Raw genomic sequence first — 16,765 nt, 5'->3', positions numbered from 1 at the left:
CCGTCTCCTGCCTAGAGGACACAAAGGTGAAATGGGAAGACGCGCAGCGGCAGAAACAAAGCCCTGCAATGGACAACTTGGGGTTTCCTTAGGTGATGCTTTATGCTCTGAGAGGAAGAGGAGCAACCAGGTTGTAGGGATGGCCTAAGAGAATCGATGGTGGGGAGGGATGAAGGTAATGAGAGGAGGCTGGCAAAAAAAAAAATTAGACCTGCTGGTAGACCAGTGAGCCTCAAGATGGAAAGATTTATCTATACTAAAGTAGAGCTCAAAACGATGTTCCCTTAAATGGAGCATTGGTGAGAGTGGACAAACAATGGTTAGCCTAGAAAAAAACAAACCGGATAAACAAAGTCAAAACCCCAACCATAGCACTAGTGAAACAGACCGAATAATTTGTATTAATTTACCAACGCTTAAAATCTTTCCACCAATACTACTGAAAACACGGATAGAAAAAACTTAAGGCATTTTTAAGACACGAAAAAACAAAGTACAAGTTATACATACTAAACGTCAAGGCAAGCGTTATTAACAAAGCTGTTTTTGAAACTTCGAAAAGCCAGGGGAGAGCGCGAACGCAGTCCCCCACTACCACAAATTATGCAGTCGAGTTTCCCACATTTGGGGAAATCGCAGGGGTCAACACATCCGGAGTGCAATGGATAAGCCTCGCCCTGGGAAAACCACCTTCGTGATCATGGTATCTCCCCTGCCAGGTAAGTATGAGTTGCTCCTCCCGCCTACACCCGCACCCTCGCGCTCGCCCGGCTCTGCACCCACGGTCACTTCCCTCCCGCCGCCTCCGCGCTCTCGCCCCCTGCACGCCCCTCACCCCAGCTTCGTCCAGCCCGAGAACAACCTCGGGAGCCTTCGGGTTATCCACACGCAGGACGTGGAGGCCCAGGCGGAACATGCCCAGCAGCCTCTGCGCGCGTGCTCGTCTACATACGCCACGCCCCTGCCGGACATCCCTGGCGTCGTGTTCCTCCCTGTGCAGGAAGCTGGACCTGCTGTTCCCCAGTCAGGACGCGCTGTGTCGGGGCCGGAAGGCGTTGCCGCGCGGTGACGAGTCGGGACGTGGAGGGGGACCTGGGAAGACAGACGCTCCCGTTCCCCGGTGCCTGGCATTTGAAGGGGCGGGTTGGGGCTCGGGTTTGGTCTCATCTTCCGTAATTACAGCAAAAATGACACGCAGCAGAGTATTAATTAAACTTTAAATACTAAGATCAGAGTTTCGTCATCAATTTAGCATGAAATTGTCTTAATCTTCATTCATGAGCTTTCTCTCAGATTATGTAGTAACCTAATGTTGCAGCGAAACAGCGAAAGGAAAATGGACAGAGATTATCAGGGCACAGCGTTTGTTCACAGGGTAGACGTGTGGGCCAGGAAGGGGTAGTGAAAGATCTCAAAATCAAATGAACGGAAATGTCACGTTTTAGTCCCAAGGGATCAGGATACCTCCTTAAGGCCGTCAGGATTTGCCTTTTCCTCTTACGTACATGAATGTTCTTTCTTGAGATCAAGTGGAGGTTAAAGGTGAATCCTCCCCCGATGTAATCGAAATGACTGAACAATCGTGTCTTCCTGGATGGTCGGTGCTAAGGAGTGAAGCGAGGCGATTAACAGGACGAGATTACACGGTCAGGGAAGGTTTCCCTGAGGTCCTAACTGCGCAAAGATGGGAGGAAACATTGTGTAGCACACTTTCTGATTGTTAGTTGTCTCAGAAGTTTCCTTTTTAGTATGTGTTTCCTAAAAATAGAAGACTCTCTTACTTAACTGCAGTACAATTATCAAAATCAAGAAACTAACATCAATAACAATATTATTATTTACTCTACAGATCATTTCCATCCATTGTCCCAGTAATGTCCTTTATAGCAAAGGAAAATTCAAAATCATGTGTTGCATTCGGTGTCTTTAACCTACTTTAAAATGAAACAGTTCCCATGTCCTTCTTTGTACTTCATTATGCAGGCACTTTTTCTCTTTTTCTTTTTATTGCGGTACAGTTGATTTACAATCTTGTGTTAGTTTCTGGTGCACAGCATAATGATTCAGTTACACATATATATTCTTTTTCTTTATAGGTTGTTACAAACTATGGGATATAGTCCGTTGTGCTATACAGTAGTACCTTGTTATTTATCTGCTCTGTATATAGTAGCTTGTATCTGCTAATCCCATACTCCTAATTTATCCCTCCCCCCTTCTTTGGTAACCGTAAATTTGTTCTCTATGTTTGTGAGTCTGTTTCTGTTTTATAAATAAGTTCATTTGTATCATTTTTTTGGATTCCACATATAAGTGATATCATATATTTGTCTTTCTCTGCGTGACTTAGTTTAATTAGTATGATAATCTCTAGGTCCATCCATGTTGCTGCAAATGGCACGATGTCATTCTTTTTTATGGCTGAGTAGTATTCCATTGTGTGTGTGTGTGTGTGTGTGTGTGTGTGTGTGTGTGTGTGTGTGTGTGTGTGTGTGTTGCAAGTTCTTTATCTAGTCATCTGTTGCTGGACATTTAGGTTGCTTCCATGTCTTGACTACTGTATATACTGCCAATATGAACGTTGGGGCGCATGTAACTTTTCGAATTAGAGTTTTCTCTGGATGTATGCCCAGGAGTGGGATTGCTGGATCATATGGTAAGTCTATTTTTAGTTTTTTAAGGAATTTCCATACTATTTTCCATAATGGCTGCACCAAACTGCATTTCCACCAACACTGTGGGAGGGTTCTCTTTTTTACACAGCCTCCTCAGCATTTATCGTTTGTGGACTTTTTAATGATGGCCATTCTCAGTGGTGTCAGGTGATACTTCATTGTAGTTTTGATTTGCATTTCTCTGATGAATAGTGAATTGGAATATCTTTTCATGTACTTATTGGCCATCTGTATGCCTTCTTTGGAGAAATGTCCTTTTATGTCTTCTGCTCATTTTTTTATTGGGTTTTTTGTGTTTTTTTGTTATTGAGTTGTATGAGCTCTTTGTACATTCTGGAAGTTAAGCCCTTGTCAGTCACAATGTTTGTAAATTTTTTTCCCAGTCCATAGGTTGTCTTTTCATTTTGTTTATGGTTTACTTCGCTGTTCATTATGCAGGCATTTTTGAAGACTACAAGTCAATTATTTTGTAGAATATCTTTCGGTTTGGGGGTTGTCCTACGTTTCCTCATAGTTACATTCAAGTATGCATTTTTGACATGTAGACTTCATAAATGATATTGTGTCTGTTTATGTGTTGATTTACATCCATCCAAAAAAAAAATGTGTTGAAATCCTAACCCCTGGTACCTATGAATGTGACCTTATTTGGAAATAGAATGTTTGCAGATACACTCAAGTTAAGGTGAGGTCACTAGAGTGGGCCCTAATCCAATATGAATATTGTCTTTATAATAGGAAAGTATCATATAAGGACAGAGACACATGGGGAGAATGCTGTGTAATGACAAAGCAGAGACTGGAGTGATGTAGCCACAAGCCAAGGATTGACTGTCACCACTAGGAGCTAGGAGAGGCATGGAAAGATTCTACCCAGAGTCTCAGAGAGTATATGGCCCTGCTGACAAATTGATTTTGGAGTTCTAGCTTCCAGAACTGTGACAGAATAAATTTTTGTTGTTTTAAGCCACCCAAATTATAGTACTTTATTATGACAGACCTATCAAATGAATCCAGTGGTCTCCTCTGCCATCACATTTGGAGACAAATGGAGTCAATTTGTTCCGTTACTGATGGTGTTATCGTTGATTAGTTTGTTGGCTAAGGTGGTGTATCAGTTATCCACTTCTGTGTAACAGATCACCCTAAAACTTAGTGATTTAAAACAGGGGCCATTTTATTTGCTTACCATTTTTTTGGGTCAACAGTTGCAGCTGGGCTAAGCTGGGCAGTTCTGCAGCGCTAAAGGGGGATCATTCACGCAGCTGCAGTCAGTTTGTGGGACAGTTGGTGTGGGTCAGTCTAAGAGCCCTCAGCTGACATGATTCATCTTCATTCCTGCAATTTCATCCCCAAGTAGGCTAAGTCAGGCTTCTTCACTTGGCGGTGTCAGGACAGCAAGTTGAAAGCAAGTCCCAGTGAGCAAGTGTTTTCCATCCTCTGCTTGCAGTGCGTGGTAGCGGGGCCAGGACTGTAACCATCTGCCACTGGAGGTGTTCACCAGGTTTGCTCCTTGTGATTATTAAGTAATTTGTGTGGAGATAATTTGAGGCTATGTAAATATCCTTTATAAAACTTTAAGATGATAGTTTTTAGTATACACTGATGACTCTTGCATTATGCTTGCCAAATACTGATTTTCTAATTCCATCATTCTACATGTATTAGTTGGCATTCTGTTGTAAGGAAGAACCTTCCCTCCTTCTCTATGGACTCAATATGAACCCATGGTTGTGCTTCAGTTGTTTATAATCTGTAACTGTTTTTATTTATTTTGATATTCAGTTGTTCTCAGACCCATCCTATGAAAGCCCCTTCAGGTTGGCTACTGTGTCCTTTTGACATGTCCATATAATTTTTGGAGCTTTTCCTTATTTTCTGGCACAAGATGTTCCAGGTTCATCTTGTATCTTCCCTGACTCCTGAAAATCATCTATTTCTCCAAAGAGCCCTAGTTCTTTTTAGCAGGGAATGGTATTTAGAAAGCAAGATCAGGACACTAGGTTTGCTCATTCCTACTTGATGTCTTTGCTTCTATGCCCTTTCAGTGAATAGAGTGAGGAAATAATATATTTCCCACACATACCCATATCTATTAAAAACAATGAGCCCATACTGCTGTCTTCACTTCCAACTTAACACCACGTGTTTCCTCCTTGCCCTCCTGCATTCTGTATTTGTTTGTTTGTTTTGAAAAGCATTTGATAACATTTAATGAATCTCCCACCAAGTGGCTTCAAGCTACCAGGACACAGGTGCCCCCACACCCTTAATATTCTCCTCAGCTCTTCTGCTGAAGAATTTGGCTTTCACAATGACAGGCTATTTAGGGTGCTTTCCCTTCCCCAGAAATTTGTAGTAGCCCTAGAAGAACAGAGAAAAGGGTTTATAATGCACCATGGCAGTCACCAACTCTGTGATAAGTATGAAGAAAGATGCCTGCGAACACACTCCATCTAGGAGCCAGGAAAGGCATATTTCTAATCTGGGCACTCACGGGGGCACTGATTGCCCTTGCCAGTGAATAAAAACCAAGAGATTCTCTCCGAAGACTCTAGCACACCAGGACAAGAGCTGTCAGTATATGACTCTAGTCTTGGGCATTCTATATTTGTATCTCCATTCTTCAGCAATGAGAACCTTGACTCCTAACATCCATTTACCAATCCTACAATACAGAATTGCTACACATAGCTATGAAATACCAACCCACGAAGGGATACTTCATATTTGCAGTAACTGTATTTAGAATTGAAGATGCTGGTAGTCAACTGTACTGTGTTCAAAAATCATTTCAGTTGGTTATTTTTTCTCCTGCAGTCTAGTTACACTAGTCAACTGAGATACAGGTAGGTTCATTTATCGGTTTGTTTAATTTTAGGGTATTTTCTCCCTGTATTTAAATAATATGTGTAAGGGGATGTGGGGTATAGCTCAGTGGTACAGTGTATGCTTAGCATGCATGAGGTCCTGGTTTCAATACCCAGTACCTCCTAAAAAAAATAATTAAAAGAAATACATAAAATGTAACATAAAATGTTAACAGAATTCCAAACTCAAAATTACATAGCAAAGTACACTCAGAAAAGCATCACTCTCTCATTGTACTCACTCGTGTAGATAATTTCATCAGGTTTGGTTTAACATTCTCGTGTTTCTTTTTTCCAGACCCTATACAATTTTCTCATTTTCACAATTTTCCTAGACAAAGGGTAGCATACCACATATATTTTTGCACTTTATTTTTTTCATTTAACGTGGTAAATGTGTCATACCTAGAGAAATGTGGAAGTAAATCAAACCTGCTCGAGGCCACAAGGGCAGCCAGGGAGAAACTACAAACCCGCCGGAGGGCTGATTAACCCCGAACATGATTTCTCAAAGGGGAAGGAATTAAAAAAAAAAAAAGACGGTGATAAAATAAAACCCTTCAATCTAATTTTAAACAACAAACCAAAGTTCATTTGAAATACAAAATCGAAGCAGATCCACTTGGGTCCCCCCTACTGTCCTCGCCTGGAATAGGAAAAATAGATTACCAGGGCTTGCCAGACTAGGGCGTGGCGTATGTAGACGAGCACGCGCGCAGAGGCTGCTGGGCACGTTCCGCCTGGGCCTCCACGTCCTGCGTGTGGATAACCCGAAGGCTCCCGAGGTTGTTCTCGGGCTGGACGAAGCTGGGGTGAGGGGCGTGCAGGGGGCGAGAGCGCGGAGGCGGCGGGAGGGAAGTGACCGTGGGTGCAGAGCCGGGCGAGCGCGAGGGTGCGGGTGTAGGCGGGAGGAGCAACTCATACTTACCTGGCAGGGGAGATACCATGATCACGAAGGTGGTTTTCCCAGGGCGAGGCTTATCCATTGCACTCCGGATGTGCTGACCCCTGCGATTTCCCCAAATGTGGGAAACTCGACTGCATAATTTGTGGTAGTGGGGGACTGCGTTCGCGCTTTCCCCTGATTATTCTGGTTTGTTAACGAAAGGCGTGCTACGTGTTTGATTGTCGCGAGTCTTTCTCTTTTGTGGAACGCTCCGGGGACAGGGGAAGTGGTCGCGATTGCGTCATCTGGAAGATCAGCCACTCTTTTAGGCCTGCCTTTTGCGAGTTCCACTGAGAGCCAACACTGTAAAAACATTCCTGAGTTCATTCTACGCGCGTGGAAGGTCGAAGCTTGAGAAGCGCTGATCTAACAGACTGGTTATTTGTTTCTGGTCCCCAGTAGGTTGTAGCTCTTGAGTTCGGGTAAGAATAATAATACTGTGACCTTCTTCCGGAAGTCACACAGCGTGCCCCGTGTAGCTTCACCAATGTCTCTGAACATCGTTTGCTTGAGTGTCTGCCTGGGTGAGAGCTTCAAAAAACAGTCCCGAGTCCTGGGAGAAGACCCAATAGTCAGTACCATAAGCCTCCAACCGAGCTCCTTCAGCCCCTTCTCATTTTAGGAGAATATAATCATTTTGACAGACATCAGGAAAATGCAAGTCAACTGTAAGCACCTTATTTCGCTCACATATCTGCCCCTTCTCGCCATCTATTGCTTCAGCCTGATTCAAGCTCGGGGAGGGGGAGGACTTTATTTTTTATCCTCTTAGGGTCTCTGAAAGGGCCTGAGAATTAAATGGACATAAAAAAGGAGAAAAACACCCAGATTGTTACATGTACTTGGGAGCCCCCATAGGAAAATGAAGACCCAAAGAAGCGGCTAGGTGGGTCTCCAAGGAACCCTGGTTCCTTTCCCTGTTCATGGTTCCTTTTCTTGGAGAATGGTATTTAGAGACCAAAATCTGGTGCTTTGTGTTTATTAATACGGGGATGTCATTGCTATTATAATGGCCCTGTTAACTATTTTACTCGGTGGATTAAACTCCATTATTATCATTTCCTCGATTTGGCAGTGGGAACCCTTTCAGATTGACTCCTGTGTGCTTGACATGTCCCCGAATCACTCCCTGTACATTTCTTTACTTTCTGGCACCGCTACATGTTCCAGGCTTGTATCTTCCCCACCTAAGAGGCTCGGCTCATCTCCCCTGGATGCTGATGTGCCCCTCCCCACTCCTGCCCACAATGACCTTGGCTCACTTTCTGTTGCAGGGAGGCTTACTGGGGAGCAATGGAGAGAGGGTGTCAGGCGTGGAGGGAAGAGCACATCCAGGGCTCAACAAGATCGAGATACCCAACCTTGGCTCCCCTCCTTCGCCCTGATTCCTTTGGCAGAGGCAGCTGCTTCCTGAAATAGGTCAAGGTTCTGCGAACTTCCTGGAGAGGCACTGGAGCCCAGAGGGAGGGGCAGAGAGCACAGGTGTCCAGCCTGGACTCCTTGCAAACATTTCTGACCCCACCTGGTGTGTGCCCACCACCCAAGATCGCTAACCTAGCCAGCAAAATTCCCACAGAGGGATAGCAAGACGAGCCGAAGTGGCCTGCCTTCAACTGAGTGTGTCACTTACTCCCTGCCCAGGCATTGGGGCACCTCTGCACATTTGAGGGTGAGGGGCAGTGCCTCAGAGGCCCCCCACTACTCTCTGTGGCACCCACCCAGACAAGAAGAGTTGGCCATACTGAGGCTCAGTCCCGTGTGCTGGTCACCAAAACCCAAACCCCCCACCCCCCAAGCTAGGATCCTAAGGGTTCCACACCTCCACATCCCATCAGGGGTATATATCCAATGAAGGCCTAAGGTTCTATCTTTGGTCCCGGTGTGCTCATCTCTGCAGATGGTGACAATCAAGGCTGGGGGCTTGAAGATCACCTGTCAGGCTGCACGGCCTCCCAGACCCATGGAGATTCCACAGACTCCAGCTCAGTCCATCTTACTTAGCATTGGGACGGTGACGAAGGCTTAGATGGCAGGGCGGCCACCAAGAGGAGCTTGCCGGGAGAGGAAGACGTGTGGGGAAACACAGTCTCCAGCTTGAGAGGCAGGATCGGAACCAAAAAAGAGCCTGTGGGCTCAGGGGTCAGGGAGGGCAGCTGCCGTGCCCCCAAGGCTTCGGAGAGCCACACTCCCTTTGGGGTTCTGCCTTGAGTCCTCCCCGGGATGGGCTCCACTGTCAGTCGAGCCTCCGGAGTCTTCTTCCCAGGGGAAGAAAGGGTGCGAGGACCACTCCCCGGCATTCTCTGCACCTACACTTCCCACCCCCACCAGGCTCTGTCCCCAAGGCGAAGCGGCTCCTTCTGGGTGAAAGCCCGGCCCATTCCTCCTGCTGCTCTCTGGTTGGGCCTCGGCATCTTCCTTTTCAGACTCTGCCAACTTCACCTTAAGGGCCCAGCAATAAAGGTAGCCAGCTGGTCAGAACCCACAGGCCAGTGGTCTGTGCAAGAAGGTGAATGTGTGCGCCCCTCCCTGAGGACAGTTCCCACCTGCCTTTCCATCCCACCCGCCACCCCTCTGCTCCCTGCCATCAGCCTCCGATGCCCTGACTCTCTCAGGGCTCTCTGAGCTCCAAGTCTGTGCTTTTCATGTCAATCTGCGTCTCTCTCTCTCTCCCCCTCCCCTTGTCAGAGAGAGAGGGGGGGGGGATGATAAGTAGGTAGGTAGATCCGTCAGATGTAGCAGAAGAATGGGTGTGGGGCGTTCCCCCACCCTTCTACCGAGCGTGAGCAATCGCGGCTCTTTCAGCAGGAACTCAAACCTCCAGCGGCCACCAGCGTAGGTGGGAAGGCATAGGAAAGCTGAGGTTTCCCCGGGGCCACACCAGGGAACTTCAGACTGACTGGAAACCTGGCCTCTGAAGTTCTCATCACGACTGTCACGGCCCACTGGGAGCCCTCCTGTCTGTTGCTCCAGCCAATGTCACCTTCCGTGCAGGCGCACAACTGGCAGGGTCTTGGAAATCTCGGGGAGGCAGCTTCGCCCCACAGATAGATTAAGACGCTTGGGAAGGTTTTCTGTCTCCCCAGGTCTGTGTATTTATAGACCATATGAAAGGCAGGGAAGGAGAGAGACAGATTGGGGGAGTGAAAGACTGTTAACTGGGAGAGACACAGACAGTGACCGTCCTTTGGGGGTCAGAGCCGGGGACTGAGCCCGAGACTGAGAGAGAGTTTTCAGGAAGGATGCGGTGGTTGTCCCTGACCCGTGTGATGGCCTGTGTGCTTGTCGACCTCCAGGGCTTGAGGTGAGCAGCTCCTGCGTCCCACCTGTTTGGCAGGGATCTGCGTTTGTCCAGCCGAGCGGCGCTGGCCCTCGGAGCCCGGAATAAAAGCCGACAGGGCGGGGGACGTGGTGGGGCGGCAGGGGCTGCGCGCTCGGAGAGGAGCAGAGCGCGCTGCGGGCGGGCGCGGGACTGCGAGCGGCAGGAGCGCGTGGGTGTGTTCCCAGGCCACCGCCCACACCCGGCTGTGCGGGGGTCCCCCAAAGGCTTTCCGGAAGGGAGGGTGCTGCGCCGCTGCAGGGCCTTGGGCGAGACAGAGGCGCGGCTGAACCCAGGGGGTGGTGCCCTGCCCGAGGGCGCAAAAGTGACGCTGCACCTCCTTCGAGCCGGAATCGAACCAGCGACCTAAGGATGTCCACATGCGTCCCGCCTACAGTCCTCCGCTCTACCAGCTGAGCTATCGAAGGGTGCACGTCTCCAGGCCTGGGCCCTCACTTTTTCTTGAAATGACGGAGCCACGACACTGGGACGTTCGAGGTGGGACCCTCCGTGGGCTGCTTGGGGAGAGCGGTGCACGCGGCCCCGTGCGGGCGGCCGGCGGAGCAAACCCTGCCGCGTGCCTGCGGCCGGGCCTCGGTGGTGGCGGGCATCGGGCGGCGATGTTCACGATGCCTGGGCCCGGGCGCTCACCTGTGGCCTCATTTCCGCCCCCCGCGCCCCTTTCTCCACGTGCGGACCGCAGCAGTCCGCCGCCGGAAAGAAGCGGGCAAGGGGCGGAGGGGCGGCGCGTCGGCAAAACGGATGCGACCCTGTGGAAGGGGAGACTCGGCGGAGGAGAGGGGAACCCACGGGAAGGGGCACCGGATAGGCGGCTGAGAACCGCCGAGCACCTGGTGGTTTTTAAGTGCCTTTTGTTCAAAATACTCCTTTGGCCAAAATGGTCCTTTTAGATGCGCCTATGGCCTATTCTACCACCCTTCAAAGCCCTCGTCATCTTGCCTGGATGACACAAGTCTAAAAACTCCTTGCTTTCTCCCTGCCACCCTTACTGCCAGAGTGATTTTCTTTCCTTTTTGAGGGGACCTTGCGGGGCGGGGATCAGTTCAAGCCACTTCTCTTGTCAAAACCTTCTCGTTCACCCAGACTTAAGTCCTACAGAGGGAGAGGGGATAGCCCAGTGGTAGAGTGTGTGCTTAGCATACACGAGGCTCTGGGTTCAATCCCCAGTACCTCCAGCAAAAAGTAAATAGGTAGGTGACCTTAATTACCTTCCCCCTCAAAACAAACTAAATCCTTACAAGGGTCTACAAATCCCTCAGGATCTTAAGCCCCACCCAGTCACCTCCGTGATGCGATTTTGGTACAACTCTTTAATTATGCCCTGGACACGGGGCCTCCTTCCTATTCTCCAAACACAGTCCTGCCTGAGCCCTGGCTCTAGGGATCTTTGTGCTAGGGATGCTCTCCCCCAGATAGCCCTGCGACCAATGCCCTCACCTCCTCAAGTCTTCTCACATTGACACACTCACAGCAACCTGCCCCTCGCAGCAACTCCTGACCCCCTTTCCTTCCTCAAGTTTTTCCTGTTTCATAGCTCTTAACACTTAACATACTCATTAATTTATCTATTGGGTCTATTGTCGATTTCTCACACCCCCACACCCCCTTCTCTTACTAAAATACGACCACCAAGAGGCCTTTTTGTTCCCAGATTCCTGAACAGTGTCTGGCACAGGTCATGCAGTCAACAGTTGCTGATGGACAAGTTGAATGGACAAGCGCCCGGTGTCATCAGAGACGAGATCAGGATACAAAAGAAGGGACCAGGAGCCAGGGTTCACTCCGCGGGAGGTGCAGAGTTACCTTGTTTGATCACAAAACAGATAATTTCTTAAGCTGAGAACTGAGGAACTCTCAGCAGACAACAACCCATCCAAACCATTTCCTGCACTAAGAGACTTGTCCAGACCCTAGCATGGCTTCTAGCAGCATAAAGTCCTGTCGCTGGGACTGACCTCCAGCCCCCATCACAAGGACCTACTTACTGTTCGGCTATAGTCAATGTCTTGCAATAACCTATAATGGAAAAGAATATGTATAACAACTTACCACTTTGCTGCACACCAGAAACTAACACAACACTGTAGATCAACTATGCTTCAATATAACTTTTTTTTAAAGAAGCTTGTCTGAGAAGGTTCAACATGGGACATAGGCCCCCCACATTCCTTTCTTGGGGCATTTATTTAATGCCTCCAACTCTCTATTCGCCTATCTGGGTACAGAGACCAGGGGTTCTGCAGTCGGATGAGGGGGTTCCTCTCCAGTCCTTCCTGCAAAGCTTAGCGCCTGTCCACCGCTGGGAAATCAAATACTCTCACGCTATGAAATCTTCTGCGCAAGTGACTGGCAGCTTTACAGATTCAACCTTCCCAGAGAGTGATTCACCCCCAACAGATCCTTTCAAGCTTCACAGTCAGAACTAGCCTTAGCCAAACCTGAGGCTGGTTCCACTTAGAGGGCAGAAAAGAAACCCCACTCCGTCTCACATCCATTTTAACCCTTGCCAGACAGAACAGACTACAACCAGCCCAGCTGCGGTTTATTTCAGCCGAAATCCCGTCGTCTTCACTGGGGAAAGAACTGAACCGAGAACGCCAGTTACTACAGCTAGAACCTCCTAGCTGTAATTTTGTAAACCCGCAAGAAAGTAAGTGCCGGCCACACAATACACTAGAAGTAACGCACTAAAAAAATAACACTTATTAACAGCAGGTTAACTAGGATAAAACCACAACAAGTGAGCTCATTAAGCTGATAACCTGTAAGTAGCTAACTGTAACTGCTTTTTGAAACCACCAAAGATCAGGGGAGAGCGCGAACGCAGTCCCCCACTACCACAAATTATGCAGTCGAGTTTCCCACATTTGGGGAAATCGCAGGGGTCAGCACATCCGGAGTGCAATGGATAAGCCTCGCCCTGGGAAAACCACCTTCGTGATCATGGTATCTCCCCTGCCAGGTAAGTATGAGTTGCTCCTCCCGCCTACACCCGCACCCTCGCGCTCGCCCGGCTCTGCACCCACGGTCACTTCCCTCCCGCCGCCTCCGCGCTCTCGCCCCCTGCACGCCCCTCACTCCAGCTTCGTCCAGCCCGAGAACAACCTCGGGAGCCTTCGGGTTATCCACACGCAGGACGTGGAGGCCCAGGCGGAACGTTCCCAGAAGCCTCTGCGCGCGTGCTCGTCTACATACTCCACGCCCCTGTCCGGACGTCCCTGGGTCCCGTTCTTCCCCGTAGTGGATGCGGGACCTACTGATTCCCACAGGAGACTCTAGGTGTTGTGTCGGGAGGGCGTGGGCACGCGGCGACGACTCCGGACCTGGAGGAAACCAGGGAAGATGGGAATTCGACAACCCCGGCGTCCCACAGTTAAGGATGTGGGTCCGGGCTCGGGTGCTTTGCGTCCTTTCAGCAAAAAGAAAATTTCCGCCGATTTTTGCCCTCGCCTGCTCGTACTTGTCTTCTAACAATCGAAAAGTCAGGAAAGGCCTTTTGGTCGCTTAACGTTAAGTGCTAACGCCGCCTTAATAAGAAAGCGTAGTCATGTTTATTCATGTTCTCTGTATAAGTGACATGAAGCGCTTCAGAAGATGTAGTAGACTAACCTAGTAACGCTGGTACAAAAACCCAAGTTTCTTTTTCATAAAAAGCAAGCCAGGTGAAAGCGCTAAGCGGTCAGTTCCACCGCGGCCAGAAGGGGTCTCCCGGGAGCGCAGTGCTCAGGGTCAGGCGCCCTTCGTCCTTGACTCCTCCTGTTATCCCAGCGGCAAGTGTCCTCTGGTTCTTTCTGACTTGGAATCTGTCAAAGATAAACAAAAGAGGTAGTGGTTAAAGTTGTGGAAACTGATTTTATTCAGGAAGTACTGACAGGGGAAAGAGCTGAACTCTGTTCCGAATTGTGCTGAGGGGATTTGGGCGTTTTAAAGGGAGAATGAGAGGAGGGGGCTCCGTGGAGTCAGAAGTGAAAAACTACAGAGGGATGGTCCGTGTAAACACTGGCCGGCTGTATCTGTCAGCTGTCAGGGAAGTTAGGATGGATCCTCCCACAGAGACTGGGAGAGGTAGGGTCTATCCTGCCTGAATACATTTCAAAGGAATGGCTCCAGTCCTTGAGAGAGCCACTTTGGGATTGTAAGAGAACCAGGTTCACAACTGTAAGCCCTTTTGTTTTTAAATTTTTATACAGCTTTTAAAGGTTACTTCCAAGACCCTACCTCTCCCAGTCTCTGTGGGAGGATCCATCCTAACTTCCCTGACAGCTGACAGATACAGCCGGCCAGTGTTTACACGGACCATCCCTCTGTAGTTTTTCACTTCTGACTCCACGGAGCCCCCTCCTCTCATTCTCCCTTTAAAACGCCCAAATCCCCTCAGCACAATTCGGAACAGAGTTCAGCTCTTTCCCCTGTCAGTACTTCCTGAATAAAATCAGTTTCCACAACTTTAACCACTACCTCTTTTGTTTATCTTTGACAGATTCCAAGTCAGAAAGAACCAGAGGACACTTGCCGCTGGGATAACAGGAGGAGTCAAGGACGAAGGGCGCCTGACCCTGAGCACTGCGCTCCCGGGAGACCCCTTCTGGCCGCGGTGGAACTGACCGCTTAGCGCTTTCACCTGGCTTGCTTTTTATGAAAAAGAAACTTGGGTTTTTGTACCAGCGTTACTAGGTTAGTCTACTACATCTTCTGAAGCGCTTCATGTCACTTATACAGAGAACATGAATAAACATGACTACGCTTTCTTATTAAGGCGGCGTTAGCACTTAACGTTAAGCGACCAAAAGGCCTTTCCTGACTTTTCGATTGTTAGAAGACAAGTACGAGCAGGCGAGGGCAAAAATCGGCGGAAATTTTCTTTTTGCTGAAAGGACGCAAAGCACCCGAGCCCGGACCCACATCCTTAACTGTGGGACGCCGGGGTTGTCGAATTCCCATCTTCCCTGGTTTCCTCCAGGTCCGGAGTCGTCGCCGCGTGCCCACGCCCTCCCGACACAACACCTAGAGTCTCCTGTGGGAATCAGTAGGTCCCGCATCCACTACGGGGAAGAACGGGACCCAGGGACGTCCGGACAGGGGCGTGGAGTATGTAGACGAGCACGCGCGCAGAGGCTTCTGGGAACGTTCCGCCTGGGCCTCCACGTCCTGCGTGTGGATAACCCGAAGGCTCCCGAGGTTGTTCTCGGGCTGGACGAAGCTGGAGTGAGGGGCGTGCAGGGGGCGAGAGCGCGGAGGCGGCGGGAGGGAAGTGACCGTGGGTGCAGAGCCGGGCGAGCGCGAGGGTGCGGGTGTAGGCGGGAGGAGCAACTCATACTTACCTGGCAGGGGAGATACCATGATCACGAAGGTGGTTTTCCCAGGGCGAGGCTTATCCATTGCACTCCGGATGTGCTGACCCCTGCGATTTCCCCAAATGTGGGAAACTCGACTGCATAATTTGTGGTAGTGGGGGACTGCGTTCGCGCTCTCCCCTGATCTTTGGTGGTTTCAAAAAGCAGTTACAGTTAGCTACTTACAGGTTATCAGCTTAATGAGCTCACTTGTTGTGGTTTTATCCTAGTTAACCTGCTGTTAATAAGTGTTATTTTTTTAGTGCGTTACTTCTAGTGTATTGTGTGGCCGGCACTTACTTTCTTGCGGGTTTACAAAATTACAGCTAGGAGGTTCTAGCTGTAGTAACTGGCGTTCTCGGTTCAGTTCTTTCCCCAGTGAAGACGACGGGATTTCGGCTGAAATAAACCGCAGCTGGGCTGGTTGTAGTCTGTTCTGTCTGGCAAGGGTTAAAATGGATGTGAGACGGAGTGGGGTTTCTTTTCTGCCCTCTAAGTGGAACCAGCCTCAGGTTTGGCTAAGGCTAGTTCTGACTGTGAAGCTTGAAAGGATCTGTTGGGGGTGAATCACTCTCTGGGAAGGTTGAATCTGTAAAGCTGCCAGTCACTTGCGCAGAAGATTTCATAGCGTGAGAGTATTTGATTTCCCAGCGGTGGACAGGCGCTAAGCTTTGCAGGAAGGACTGGAGAGGAACCCCCTCATCCGACTGCAGAACCCCTGGTCTCTGTACCCAGATAGGCGAATAGAGAGTTGGAGGCATTAAATAAATGCCCCAAGAAAGGAATGTGGGGGGCCTATGTCCCATGTTGAACCTTCTCAGACAAGCTTCTTTAAAAAAAAGTTATATTGAAGCATAGTTGATCTACAGTGTTGTGTTAGTTTCTGGTGTGCAGCAAAGTGGTAAGTTGTTATACATATTCTTTTCCATTATAGGTTATTGCAAGACATTGACTATAGCCGAACAGTAAGTAGGTCCTTGTGATGGGGGCTGGAGGTCAGTCCCAGCGACAGGACTTTATGCTGCTAGAAGCCATGCTAGGGTCTGGACAAGTCTCTTAGTGCAGGAAATGGTTTGGATGGGTTGTTGTCTGCTGAGAGTTCCTCAGTTCTCAGCTTAAGAAATTATCTGTTTTGTGATCAAACAAGGTAACTCTGCACCTCCCGCGGAGTGAACCCTGGCTCCTGGTCCCTTCTTTTGTATCCTGATCTCGTCTCTGATGACACCGGGCGCTTGTCCATTCAACTTGTCCATCAGCAACTGTTGACTGCATGACCTGTGCCAGACACTGTTCAGGAATCTGGGAACAAAAAGGCCTCTTGGTGGTCGTATTTTAGTAAGAGAAGGGGGTGTGGGGGTGTGAGAAATCGACAATAGACCCAATAGATAAATTAATGAGTATGTTAAGTGTTAAGAGCTATGAAACAGGAAAAACTTGAGGAAGGAAAGGGGGTCAGGAGTTGCTGCGAGGGGCAGGTTGCTGTGAGTGTGTCAATGTGAGAAGACTTGAGGAGGTGAGGGCATTGGTCGCAGGGCTATCTGGGGGAGAGCATCCCTAGCACAAAGATCCCTAGAGCCAGGGCTCAGGCAGGACTGTGTTTGGAG

At 49.1% G+C, this 16,765-nt stretch overlaps 6 non-coding genes across 6 annotated transcripts; 2 read left to right on the top strand and 4 right to left on the bottom strand.

The window, feature by feature from the left end:
• Positions 1–563: 563 nt before the first annotated feature.
• LOC116281086 (U1 spliceosomal RNA) lies at positions 564–727 on the bottom strand. Its single transcript, XR_004190543.1, has one exon. It is a non-coding gene; the product is annotated as a U1 spliceosomal RNA (small nuclear RNA).
• Positions 728–5,147: 4,420 nt separating this feature from the next.
• On the bottom strand, positions 5,148–5,276 carry LOC116281099 (small nucleolar RNA SNORA3/SNORA45 family). Its single transcript, XR_004190555.1, has one exon. It is a non-coding gene; the product is annotated as a small nucleolar RNA SNORA3/SNORA45 family (small nucleolar RNA).
• A 1,189-nt stretch (positions 5,277–6,465) lies between these two features.
• Positions 6,466–6,629, top strand: LOC140697217 (U1 spliceosomal RNA). Its single transcript, XR_012074074.1, has one exon. It is a non-coding gene; the product is annotated as a U1 spliceosomal RNA (small nuclear RNA).
• A 3,516-nt stretch (positions 6,630–10,145) lies between these two features.
• Positions 10,146–10,235, bottom strand: TRNAY-GUA (transfer RNA tyrosine (anticodon GUA)). The gene is given in 2 exon segments: positions 10,146–10,181; positions 10,199–10,235. It is a non-coding gene; the product is annotated as a tRNA-Tyr (tRNA).
• A 2,399-nt stretch (positions 10,236–12,634) lies between these two features.
• On the bottom strand, positions 12,635–12,798 carry LOC140697218 (U1 spliceosomal RNA). The gene has a single exon (XR_012074076.1). It is a non-coding gene; the product is annotated as a U1 spliceosomal RNA (small nuclear RNA).
• A 2,343-nt stretch (positions 12,799–15,141) lies between these two features.
• On the top strand, positions 15,142–15,305 carry LOC116281075 (U1 spliceosomal RNA). Its single transcript, XR_004190534.1, has one exon. It is a non-coding gene; the product is annotated as a U1 spliceosomal RNA (small nuclear RNA).
• The last annotated feature ends 1,460 nt before the right edge of the window (positions 15,306–16,765 follow it).

The sequence above is a fragment of the Vicugna pacos genome, chromosome 6, assembly GCF_048564905.1.
Source record: "Vicugna pacos chromosome 6, VicPac4, whole genome shotgun sequence".
Lineage (NCBI taxonomy): Eukaryota > Metazoa > Chordata > Mammalia > Artiodactyla > Camelidae > Vicugna > Vicugna pacos.
The sequence above is the reverse complement of the archived record's forward strand: the minus strand, read 5'-3'. Positions and strand labels throughout refer to the sequence as shown.